We start from the raw sequence: 12,590 nt of genomic DNA, 5'->3' as shown, positions 1-12,590 counted from the left end.
TATAATGTCCTGATAGTTAAGACAACACAAGTAACCCATCCACATATGACATATTTCTGGATGTGGGTAATGCAAAAATGTCATGATGACATTGTCATCTAGCCTGCTGGAGGCGGAATGGGAGACAAGAAGCAAAACAATGTTAGCAGTTTGCTAGCTGGGTTGGATATGTCAAATAGTGTGAATAATTGCGAGAAGCACTGTAATCAAGACAGCATTTTAAGGTAAGGAAATTTGATTATTGAATTTGCCCGCCGCGGCATGTTGACTTGGGTCTATTTGATTTTGCCTGGTGCGATTGTTGCTACTACTAGCCCCTCATGCTTTGAAGTTTGGCTAAGGATGGGTGCGCTTATCTAGACAGAGTAGACTCAGACGTAGCAGCTCTATTCTTTTTGAAAAGATTTTGTGCACATTTAACTCTGTGCCCGTGCTCATCACGTTTGCGTTTACTTTCCTCTATGAAGAGTTGAATGAAAAAACTCCCTCAAGGCTATTGAAATGTCAAAACGACAGCGGAGTAGGCACGTTGTCAAGATGAGTTGTTTGAAAAATAGATCGGTTGCACAATGCATGTGTTTTACAGTGTTTCTCTTGTGAATTTCAGGCGTAAGCTTAACCTATAACGTTGTTTGCTATCCTAACGACGCATAGGCCTAGTTAAAAAAAATCAAACGCTGTATTAATAGGCTACACGCTTTGAGGTTCGGCTTGTCTGACATTCTTTGAAATATCCATCCTCGAGACAAACTACTGAATATTTCAGCGTCCATACCACCTACATCTAGCCTGGGTCCGCTATTGGTATCAGTGGTATGACGCTTAGTGAAGATGAGTGGGATAGTTGAAGGCTCTTTGGAAGAAGGGATGTCTGCAAATGACGCACCACGCCGTGCCTATTTAGTGACTGTCTACTCTAGTCTTTTCTACCGGAGGTGGTAGCTGTCCATGGTCCATAGCACGTCTGGCTTAGCTATTTCACAGGCTACCAGAATGATAATCCCGATGGAGTGTTATTCCGTTGTTGAATGCATAATGTAAATTGTTGCTGTAAGCGGTAGCCTATTAAAATGCAAACATTCGGATCTATATTTTGGAGTGGTGTAGTGAAAGCAACGCTGAGAAGCAGAGCTCAAAATCAAAAAGCGTTTTTGTCCAAAATGCTCGTATGGCGTGGGTAGCGTCCCCTGTTGCTGTGAAATGCCTTGTTGTATCTTGACGGCCTATAAAAGTACAGTATAATCCTGGACACATATCGCGTCTGTGCTGAATGTGGTTTCCACCTTGCACTAAACAATCTTGCTTACAGACATTGGTGTTTGGTAGGGAGGAGGAAGTGTTTTCCACAGTAGTAGCGCGATCAGCCTGAACTAAACGTGACTCTGCCACCAGTTCTAGGCTATAGGTGAACTTGACTCAAACTTGTTAAATGGCAGTGCCCCACCGTTGTTTACCTACGCCCCACCATGAGATGTGTGCTGGAGCCGACTCTGTGAGGTGTGCGTGTACCTATTTTTTTTTAATTGGATGTTTGTCTCTGCCGTACATTTAGAGCCATGTGAGTGCCCGTGCTCAATAGCAGCTAGAGTCATTTCCGACAGGAATTAAATCATGCTTATTAGAAAATAAACCACAATGGTGCCAGGAGGGTTTTTGTTTTAAAATGTCCTGGTAGTCACTTGCAGTTCAGTTGCAACACTGTGAATGAAATCAAGGGATTTCGGCATTCCCCTATGTTAATTTCCCAATGCAGTGTAGTATTGCATTCTACAGAGGTGAGCTATGCAAAAAATGGTGTGGTAATATAACACCCTTGATACTTCACATCACACCGACCAGTCATGGCGGTTGGGACTGCAGAGGCAGGGCCGGCGATAGGCATAGGCAGACAAGGCGGTCGCTTAGGGCACCAAATGTCTTGGGGGCGCCTGAATATCCCACAGAATAGCAATATCAAGAGAAATAGAACATTACAATTTACATTGACACTGATTATCACAAGAGCACTCGGTACATAGGTATGTGCTAAATCAGCTGTACTCGATTAGATGTACGATGCTATGTTTACAAATGCCAATCTCTAAAAGCACAAAAAAGAAAAGGTTTTGCTCGCCTAGGGCACCAAATTGTGTGGAAACGGCCCTGTGCAAAGGTCGTGGATAGAAGGGAGTGTTTGCATAAAACCTTTTAATAACTCATTTCATTAAGTATATAATGTATGAATTAGTTTGTAACTTTATTCTCAGATGATTAATATGAATGAAATTAAAATTTTACGAAAATATTCTTAGGTTGTAAAGGGGTTCCTCCTCAGCAACAAAAGAAGTTTGGGATCGGCTGCATCACACTATGTGGGACACACACTGTTGTTTTTATTTCTCCTTCCCCAAAGAAAAATGTGATGAGTACCCGTAAAAACAGATGATGTATGCCCCAGTGCAGTTTTGATGAGCTTTAATCAGCCAGACTTGGCTAATCTTCCTCTAGTCGCACGCACCCCTCGCTCTCCATCTCATTATATCTCCTCTCCTGTCCTCTGGTCGCATGATGTCCTATATTTCATCAGTGCAGTTTTGCTGTGGGCAAGTATGTGTCTCAATAATATGCATGAAAACAGTGTTTTCATGCATATTGAGTGGAAATCATACAGGTTTTCATTTAGTAGCTGTCACCTCATACATTTGTGCAAAAGTGTTCCTCATTGCCACATGGGTAAGTTATTGCTCATTGAGAGTACATTGAGAGCTTCATCACTGTATATTACGGAAATCAGTTTTGATACTTTTTATACATTTAGATCAGTGTTTCTCAAACTTTTTCAGACCTAGGACCACTTTGTTCCCCCAAAAATGTTCAGGGACCACATGTCAACTGAACTGACAGTTGACGGGTGCTAATTTGACACGTCTAATTTCGGTGCAGATCACATAGTTTTAATTCACATTTACAAGCCTGTCTTATTGTGGTGAAAATGAGACTTCAGCTATGTTCAGCTTTGTAATAATGTTACAAATATAGCTTACTGCTAGCTTGTCTTGGGAAAAGAAATCCCCTTGCGGACCACCTGAGCTCTGTCACGGACCACTAGTGGTCCCCGGACCACACTTTGAGAATCACTGATTTAGATCCTCGTCATGAAGTCGTTTTCAAAGTAATCGGCGCCGTGTTTAGATGTCAATTGATTGTATGTTTATGAGGAAACACCACAAATTGAAATGCATGCTTCAGAGCAAGCAATTGAAATGAATAATTGACTCAAGTCTCACAAATCAGTGGGTGGTGCATCACTGCACTTCAGAAAACAAAAACATAATTACCTTGTACTTAAGGCACACATAAGAGGGGGGTGCTGCCTTTCCCCAAAACTGTTGTACAAAGTAAATAAGAATGTCTATCAGATGTCGGAATAGGTTTCAAAATGATAACTACTAGTCTGGTGAAGAGAAAACACGTTTATGTTTTAAATTTGTATGCAGGAATTGCCCTAATTTTCATTCGCTTAGTTGGTAATTTTATATTAAATTTGTGTCTCATAACATTTCCTACTATACATACAGTTTAACAAATGAACAACACATAACCTGTAAAAGAATAATGCCTTTATTGACAACACTGAATATTGCTGGTTTGTTGCTGGGCTGTTGAGCATATTACATTTTATTGTACGTAGGCCTATTGCATATTATTTCATAGTTCCTCTCTTGTCATTTATATGTAGGCTACTGTGTATATGTATTTATGCAATGCTATAATGATCATCGATTTTTAAGTCTTTAGTGCTTCTTTAGATGAAAGCTGAGGTTCCTGACTGTGGCACTACCACCAAAAGCACTCTCCTCTGCCACCTACATACTGTATTGAACAGATTAAACACCTCTCCCCTCGCCTCTAAATACGTAAGCAGCTTATGCAAACACTGGAGATGTGTGACATTGCATGCTGAAATGAACACATACAGAGTGCTCAGGTGGCGGGTAATCGTGACCCTTTTAACAGAGCATTGCTTTTTTTCCCTGCTAGAAGAGGTTATTTTAATGGTATTGCTGTGGATTGTACTGTAGAAGTATTAGTACTATACAGTACATGTAGTTATTGTATAGTTGATCAAAAATGATAAGACTGTATAAGGATTAAAAAGACTCCAAAAGTAAGGCATTGCATTTTCCTCCATCTCCGAAGAGCTTTTGAATGTCATACTGCCGAGGCTGTGATTGGCATCTTCGTTACCCAGGTTGCCTGTCCCTCCGATTCATCTGGTGTGCTTGAGGCACTGCTAGTTCTCGGCAGGAGATGTTTTTTGACCTTCACACACACACACACACGCGCACACACACACACACGTACAAACGCGCGCACATGCGTACACACACATTTTCTTTCACAAATGCAAACACAAACGCCTAGACGTACGTATAGGCTAACACACACACACACACACACACACACACACACACACACACACACACACACACACACACACACACACACACACACATACACACAGTAGGCTACAGACTAACACAAACACGCACACAAACACACAGCGGCAAAGACACCTTGTAGGCACACAGCAGAGCCTGGATTGCATGCATGCTGAAGGACGCACCTGACCCCGCTGTTTCAGGAGCAGCCACAGCACAGTCAGACTCACGCTGAATGACAGGCCTTAGGGGGGGATGTTATTCATACGTACTACAAGCAGAGATTCTTTAAGTATAGAGATATGCCAACATAATAGGTTTCTATGGGCACCTAACGTGACCAGGTTCCGGTCTGACTAAAGGGCCGTGTCATAATGCTCCTACAATGAATAGAACAGTCCTTAGGTCTACCTAGGTCTGCCTAAGGGGGGCCATAATAGAACCAGGAAACAATGGGCCAATGGAACCTCTCTCTCTCTACTCTCTCTGGTACAAGGGCGGGCAAGCAGCAGGCACACGCAACAGACTTTACTGGCACTCCGATTTGAGCCCCTAGTCCTCTGTGGCAGAATAATGTGAACAACAGCTCCAAGGCATCTGATGAAGTCAAAACTTTTGTTTGTTTTGTTGCCACAAATAGCATTGTGTAAGTGTAGTCAGGGGCATGTGCCAGGGAATAGAATAATGAAACTGAGGTTGGGTTTGGTCGGCAAAGTAGGCTACTGTATGTCAATAGTGTGAGCGGAAGTCTCCATACTCTATAAACTCCAATAGAAAGACATTATTTAGCAAATGGTAACATTTCAATCCACTAGTGGGACCTTCCTCACTCAATCTACAAGTTCTACAAAGTATAATCGTCTGGCACCTGAATTATTGCTTTTGTGGATGTGCACACGCTAACTTTCAAGCGCTGTCAAACACTCTATGTAATACACAAAGAATTTGGTCTGTGCCTAGTAGTAGTTGTGTGAATTTGGTCTGTGCCTAGTAGTAGTAATTTGGTCTGTGCCTTTTATGTCAGTTTTTGCTTTTCTGAACATTTGCAAACACAACATTCATCTGTTGACCTGACTGTTTTACTCAGTAATGGAGTAACATAGGAAATAGTGAACACATTACAGCTTGTATGTGATTAATCTAGGCGAGTGTCATAAAGGTTTTGTGCATATTGTGTGCAAGCGTGTGTCTGTGTGAGGGTGAATTCAAACCTTGGAATTGATGTTATCGCAATGAAGAGACGGCTCCACCTGCGTAGATGTTTTTAGCTTTGATCGTTTAAATGGGAAACATTGAATGCATAATTGCCCACAGTATGTATTTGAAGGTGTTATATTCCCCACGGACACAGATAACAACCACTGGTGCTATCCAGAATAATGGTATAACAGAGCTAATGCTGTCATTAAGACATTTATTTTTAGTCTCATTTTTATTTCAAGTTTGTGTTGCACAACCCGGATGCTACAAATGATCTACGGGTATTAGTAGTGTTATTTTTTTTGATCAGGTGTGTTCTCATGTTCTCTTCACTCAGTTATCAAAGTCACATGCAGATCAAAGGCTGATCCCCATTGCATGGTCTTGCTTTGATATACCCTCCTCCTCCTCCTCTCTCTTCTTTTCCTCTCTCTTCTTTCCTCATCCCTCTCTCCTTTTTGCATCGCTTCTTCTTTTCCAACCCTCCTCTGTCTGTTTAGCCTGGTACGCCAAACTATAACATATAAAGTATAGTCTGGGCTTACACCATAGGCAAAGTTGTGGTGGGCCAGTGTTTGACATTCAAACTGCTCTGTCACCATGCTGAGCCCACCCCAGATTCAAACAGGATAGAGCATTGTAATTAGAGGACAGAGCCGCACCAGATTCATGGTCCACCTATGGTAGACCAACCTAGCCTAGCCTTAACTCCGTCAAACAGTCTGGCAAAAGCTACGAGGAATCCGTCTCAGTGGAGGGTGGGAGATGGTATGAGCTTACTCTGGCATTTAAATTCGTTGGAGTTCCGAATTCAAATTCAAATTCCAGTTGTGCTTTATTAGCTTGATTGTTACGATACTGTGGAAAAAGCATACAAATAACAAGACAAAAGTTTGAATAGTGTTATCTTAATCAATCAGTGACGGACTCTGCGGGTGAGTTCTGCGTCGCCACTGTCAATTGTTTGCTGATAGGCAGAATAGTGAGCGAACCGAGTTAGGAGGCTTTCGCCAGACTATGTGCGGAGCCAAAATCTTCGGGTGGAAGTACATAGGATGGCGTCGCCAGGCTAAGATCAAGCTGCCTGGTGGAGAATATATTCTTGTCTAAAAGGTTAGTTTAATTTACTAGGCTGCTGTCTCTTAGAATGTTCTTTTTTTTAAACTAGAATAGCTAAATCAAATCTATAGTCATGTTTCATAGTGTTAAGAGGCAGGTATTTATCAGTTTAATATTGAGTGATACTGAATAGCTCAAAAGACAATTAGTTATTTGCTGTCACATGGTAAAGCTTAGTCTTAACCATTGACACAGGTTAGGCAAGAGTTCCATATCGTAAAACGTCAACTGCTTATCAGTATCATAATTATTGATTTCGTAGTATTTCAAAAGCAGTTCTGAAATGCCCTGAATAGCATCGTCACCTATTCTTGGTTGTAGTTTTTCAATTAAAAAGACTCTTATTTTTAATATAATAAAGTACACAATGGCAGGTATACAGTACATGTAATCTTTCACTGTGTACCTTCAAGCGTACATGAAAGAAACTTCTATCTATCCGTTGGGGGTGCATTAATTAATCCACCCATTCTCGGTATGAGTCACTCGCTGCGCTGGCACTGGATAAGACTGACTGTCTTCCCAACTGCAGCGTGTACTGCAGACCTCGTTAATTAGGAGAGAGTCCCAGGGGACCCCCCCTTCTGATTAAATAAACACCCCTCCCCTCCCCCTACATCTCCCCGTCTGGGCACTTGCTGTACAGGCTTTTGTGATAACCTTGTGCTTCGTGTGAACCCTGTGTGTGTGTGTGTGTGTGTGTGTGTGTGTGTGTGTGTGTGTGTGTGTGTGTGTGTGTGTGTGTGTGTGTGTGTGAACCCTGTGTGTGTGTGTGTGTGTGTGTGTGTGTGTGTGTGTGTGTGTGTGTGTGTGTGTGTGTGTGTGTGTGTGTGTGTGTGTGTGTGTGTGTGTGTGTGTGTTTAACATTGATGGTCCATAAAGTGATCTTGGTCAACATGAGACAGCAGTGTAATATTTACTCTTCTGTAAACTACTGTGTTTATGTTCACGGTCCAGTGCCGACATTAGTTTGAATGCTTAGTGGCATGGAAACCCCCGGAACGTACATACAAGCATACATGCAAGTGTGCCTGTCTTCAAAGTAGGTCTGAGCGCTAACTGCTTGTGTCCTTCAACTGTACAGCTCATAATGCTGCAGTTGGGCTACACACATTATTGAGTAGAACTCAGAAAGTTTTACACTGACTGACCAAAGAGTAACGTTAACTCCTTCTCTGAGTCGGACCAAAATGTATCCGAACAGAGTAGATTTACACTCTTCAAGAGTTATATCAACACTGGTAAAAAATGTTTTGTACTATGTGTATAAGTGAACAATCTACTGTACTCTATTCTACTCTACAATTGAGCTACCTCGTAGTCTCTTACTGCAGATGGGGTCGCCGGCGGGTCTATTCACTGCTGTATTTGCTGAAGAAATTCAACTACAACATGCTATGACAGTACCAAGAGCCTGAGGTAACAGATTAAGACATAGCCAGTACAATTTTGGTGACAATAAGGTTATAACATAGGCTATGTGTTAAGGGGTTAATCCACCGTATACTGCCTGGAAAGGAGCATGTTAATAAGTCTGGAGACTGCTGGAAGTGCTCCAGGAATTGCCTACGCACATGCAATTACCACAAAAGTACCCCCCACCCACCCCAGTGGTTTAAAGTGGCATGGGAAGTGAAATGTGTCCCCTGACCCTATGATTTGTGGTTTAGGTCTATTGCTGAGTTACTACCCAGTAAAAAAAATAATGGCGGTTTTAATAATTTGAAACTACACTTTAATTTGACTCTACACTGGGTTATATACTCTCTATGTATATACATTTACTCTGCTCTTACACCCCACCATTTTTACTTTTACTGGTTTTGTAACCCAGATTAATATGTATGTAGATGAATATGTAGGCATATGTATCTTTCGCGATGTGGAAGGTAGGTAGTGATTAATTAAAGCCTTACTAAGTGACCCATTCCAATGTGTCTTCACCTTAATCCACATCCCTTTTTGGGTACCAAGCCTCTGTTATAACCTAATTTTCACCAAAATTGCAATGATCAAAGTCTAAGTCTGTTACGTAAGACTTTCTGTAATGTCATAGCAATGTTGCTATGATGTAGCCTAGTTGGGTCTATTCAGCAGAGTGAAAGGGGCTGCCGACAAGCCCATCTGCTCAGAGAGGCTACACTTGCCCAGTAAATTACCCAGTGTTAATTCAACACTTGAGTCATAGTTAACCCTTTTTTAGTAGGGCATACTCTAAGTCTTGAATTAACAGTAAAAATGTTACTGTGTTAACAACTTTTCATTTCATCAGATAGGACTAGTTTTTCAGGATGTGCACATCAGACATTCACTGCACCTATGAAATACAAAGATCTGCTTAGGCTACATAATTTGTGTTTATTATTAAAACTGATCAAAGTGACATACTAAAAACAGTCAACATACAATATATTGATAAAGTACAACCATATTATTTGGCCGACATAGTTTTGTTTCTGAGGAAACTGATATTGCTGAAGCCAAAGCACTTGCGCGAGCCTATAGCTACAAGGAGAACATACTAAATACTCATTTGTTGGCATAGCCTAAATGGGGAACTGTATCTTAAAAAAACAAAACAAAGAATGCATACAACTTGGCTTAAAGGTCAACATAATGGGTTACTGCAGGTACTCTAGCTTAAAAACAGCTAGGTGACTATGCCCTTCATTGGGTATTTGCAGTATAGACCTCCACACATAGGCTTACCTGAAAGGGCCAAAAATCTATTCTTCAGTCAGCTTTCTATTACAGCGCATAAAAAGTGTGGACAATTTCCCTACTTGATTGACAAGAGTCAAACATGGCTTTATGTTCTTTCGTCGTATAAGAGATCACTGAACGTTTTGCTTTTTTTTCTTCAAAATTCAGTTGAGTTTACAGTTTTAAACAGTTTCATTTGCACATCTTGACAATGTCAAGGAAATGCGACAAATATACTGTCGCAAAACATCCATTAGGTTATTCATCACTGGTTGCACCAGACCCTAGAGTCGTCGTTTGGTAATTTCCGGTGACATCCGTGGTAGACGATAAATCTTTCATGTTGTGGAGGTCAGGGGAAAGGAAAGCAGATCCCTCGTCGACAACATCCTCCTTGTCATTATGTGTGTCTGTGAGAAGGAGATGCTCACTTGTGTACTTGAGCGTGCTACTTTGCGATGTGGCACTGACCACGGGCCATTGTGAATCTAAAGCTGACGTTCTATCCTCCATCTGTGGTGCACTCGATTTAGATAATTCCGAGAAAGAGCGTTCCTCCTGTAAAGTCATACCAGAACCCTCAAATGCATTGTCCTTAATCCCAATTGTAGCATCTGAGTTCACTATCACTTTTTCATTTGGCGTGTCGGTAGTGTATGTAATGTGCGTCTCCTGGCGCGTTCCAACTGCTTCTTCAGGTGTCCATTCTAAGTTTTCAGCAGGAAGTGATTGTGTCATGAGGGGTGCACTGTTTGTTGGTGAGTATCGAACTTCTGCCCCACTGTCGTTGTGTTTTTGTAGTACTGTGTCCTCTGATGTGACTGTTGGGCCTCGGTTCTCAGCCGTTTGGAGTGGCGTCTCCGATGTGTCACCTGCGCGCCCGTGTGATGATGTCCAAGAATAATCCTGTGATGCACTCTCGGGTTGGCTTTGATTTTCCTGTGGGGTGCTGATGATGTTTCTGCGGGTCGAGGTGTCTGTTGTCCTGGCCGATGGCGCTGCGGTGGTCAGCGGAGCATCTACCCCTCCTGACAGCGGCGTGGAACCAGATGTTGGCTTCCAGATCAGACTGTAGTAAATCGCCAAAATGACAGCGGCGAGAGACACCGACACGACGTAGGCGAAAACAGTGGCCAGTCTCACCCACTTTTTGTTCGTCTTCGCAGCCATCTTAGCCTTTTTGTCCCCAGTGTAGGTGGCGGGTTTCCCCCGCTCCATATTAGGCATGAAGTCCCTGTCCCTCATCTGGCCGCGATTTCTTGTTGCATTACGCGTCGGGTCTCCGGTATTCAACATATGCGTAAAGGATTAATCCGGTGGAAATGATGCGATGCCACAGTCTCGCGTCACATTCCACGTCTTATTTTAGAATAAATGGCTGTAGGCTAAATAGACCGTTAATCCCCTACACACACACCTGCCTGTGAAGTTAGCCTACCGACGCATGCAGAAAAAGGCAAGATTCGTTTCATGCAGTTGAATGAGAGTCCCCATCACCGCACTCTCAACCAGAAATAAAACGCATCCATTAAGGTACCACAACCTGGCAAAACAGCGTTCAGAAATGCTACTTGCTGAATGAGCGCAACGTGCGCACATGGACGACCTCGTCCAATCTTAGACGATGCTGCAAGTCAACTGTTTTGCTTTCAAACACAAGGGAGGAGGCGGGCCATTAAAAAACACATCATCGTGGCGTCATTGAACGTCTGGCAAAAAGCACACACAAAAAAAACTGGATTTCCGTTGCAGGTGTTGTCATGTTTATGCACTAAAGGGATGTCTGGAGTTGACGTGTGCCTTAACACGTAACAAGGCCATGATCAAGCATATAATGTATTTTGTTAATGCAGTATAACAAAAATATATATTCAAAATAAAGGTTTCTTTATCGGGCTTCAGCACCTCGGATAGCTCTGTCTGCAAAGCAGTGGCTGTCAACTTTAGGTGCCACGTTCTTTGAAATAATTGTAGGCCTATATCAAGGTAGGGCATAGTAGCCTACATCTGCTGTTCTTATTGTTCTAATAAGCCAATTTAGTGCAAGAGTATCAACCAATGGCACTTGTATGCCAGGTTTATTTACTGGAGGCTTGTCATATGGCACATTTGTGAACAGCTATTGTGTAATATATTTTTGCCCTCCTTTCTGAATGGACAATCAAGCCCATTTGATATTATGTTGTTGAAATAAATAAATAAATCTGCTTCCTTATTGGAGTACCCTGAGAAACAGTACACAGTGTACATTCATCAGTGTACAACACACACACACACACACACACACACACACACACACACACACACACACACACACACACACACACACACACTCTCTCTCTCTCTTCCCCAGTAATTCGGCTACATTACAAGTTTGTTCTGACTTCCAAATCATTTAGGCTACTGGTGTAGTTTTTCTTGATATCTCTGTCTTGTATGAGAGAAGTTCTCTTGTTTTTTTTTTTGGTTTTTAAAAAAAATATGTTCCAGTCAGGTGGTTGTCAGAGGTCAAGTGGCAGATATTTGCTTCCCACCTACTCATCAGTGCACTGTGATTATACAGCATAATGTGCACCAAGAAAAATAGCAATCTGCATCATTTACATTATGTGACGCGCCATGACAGCGGTAACCATGGGGACCATCTCTATGCCCCATCCCTGTGTCCCAGTTGGTTGCTTCGATCACAACCACCTGGCAATTGCTGTGATGTAGGCCTATTGTCATAGAAGTGAAAAAGTCATTCTAGTAGTGGACCCATCTGAATGCTATTTACAATGCTCGTCAGGAAGGATGAAGGATGCATGAATAGTGAAGCACAGAGAATTGGCAGATCATACTGTATGCCTCTTGGTGATTGTGGACGGAGATCCTAATGATGTTTGAAGAGAGAGAGAGCACAGTCGGATGACTAGGAGACCAGAGTGATGGCCTAATGTTCGTCTCTTTGCAAATACCAACTCACCTGTCCAGTTGCACATCAGGGGTGCATTTCTCAAAACCATAGTTACTAACTACATCAGCTACTTTGTTGGTTGCATTGTAATTTCCCATTGGCAACAACCCCAAGTTGCTAACTGGCTAACAACTACGCTTTTGAGAAATGCACCGCAGATGAGGCCCCTGAGAAGTCACAGATATTTTTTT

This window comes from Engraulis encrasicolus, chromosome 18 (genome assembly GCF_034702125.1).
Source record: "Engraulis encrasicolus isolate BLACKSEA-1 chromosome 18, IST_EnEncr_1.0, whole genome shotgun sequence".
Lineage (NCBI taxonomy): Eukaryota > Metazoa > Chordata > Actinopteri > Clupeiformes > Engraulidae > Engraulis > Engraulis encrasicolus.
This window is presented reverse-complemented; position numbering follows the sequence as displayed.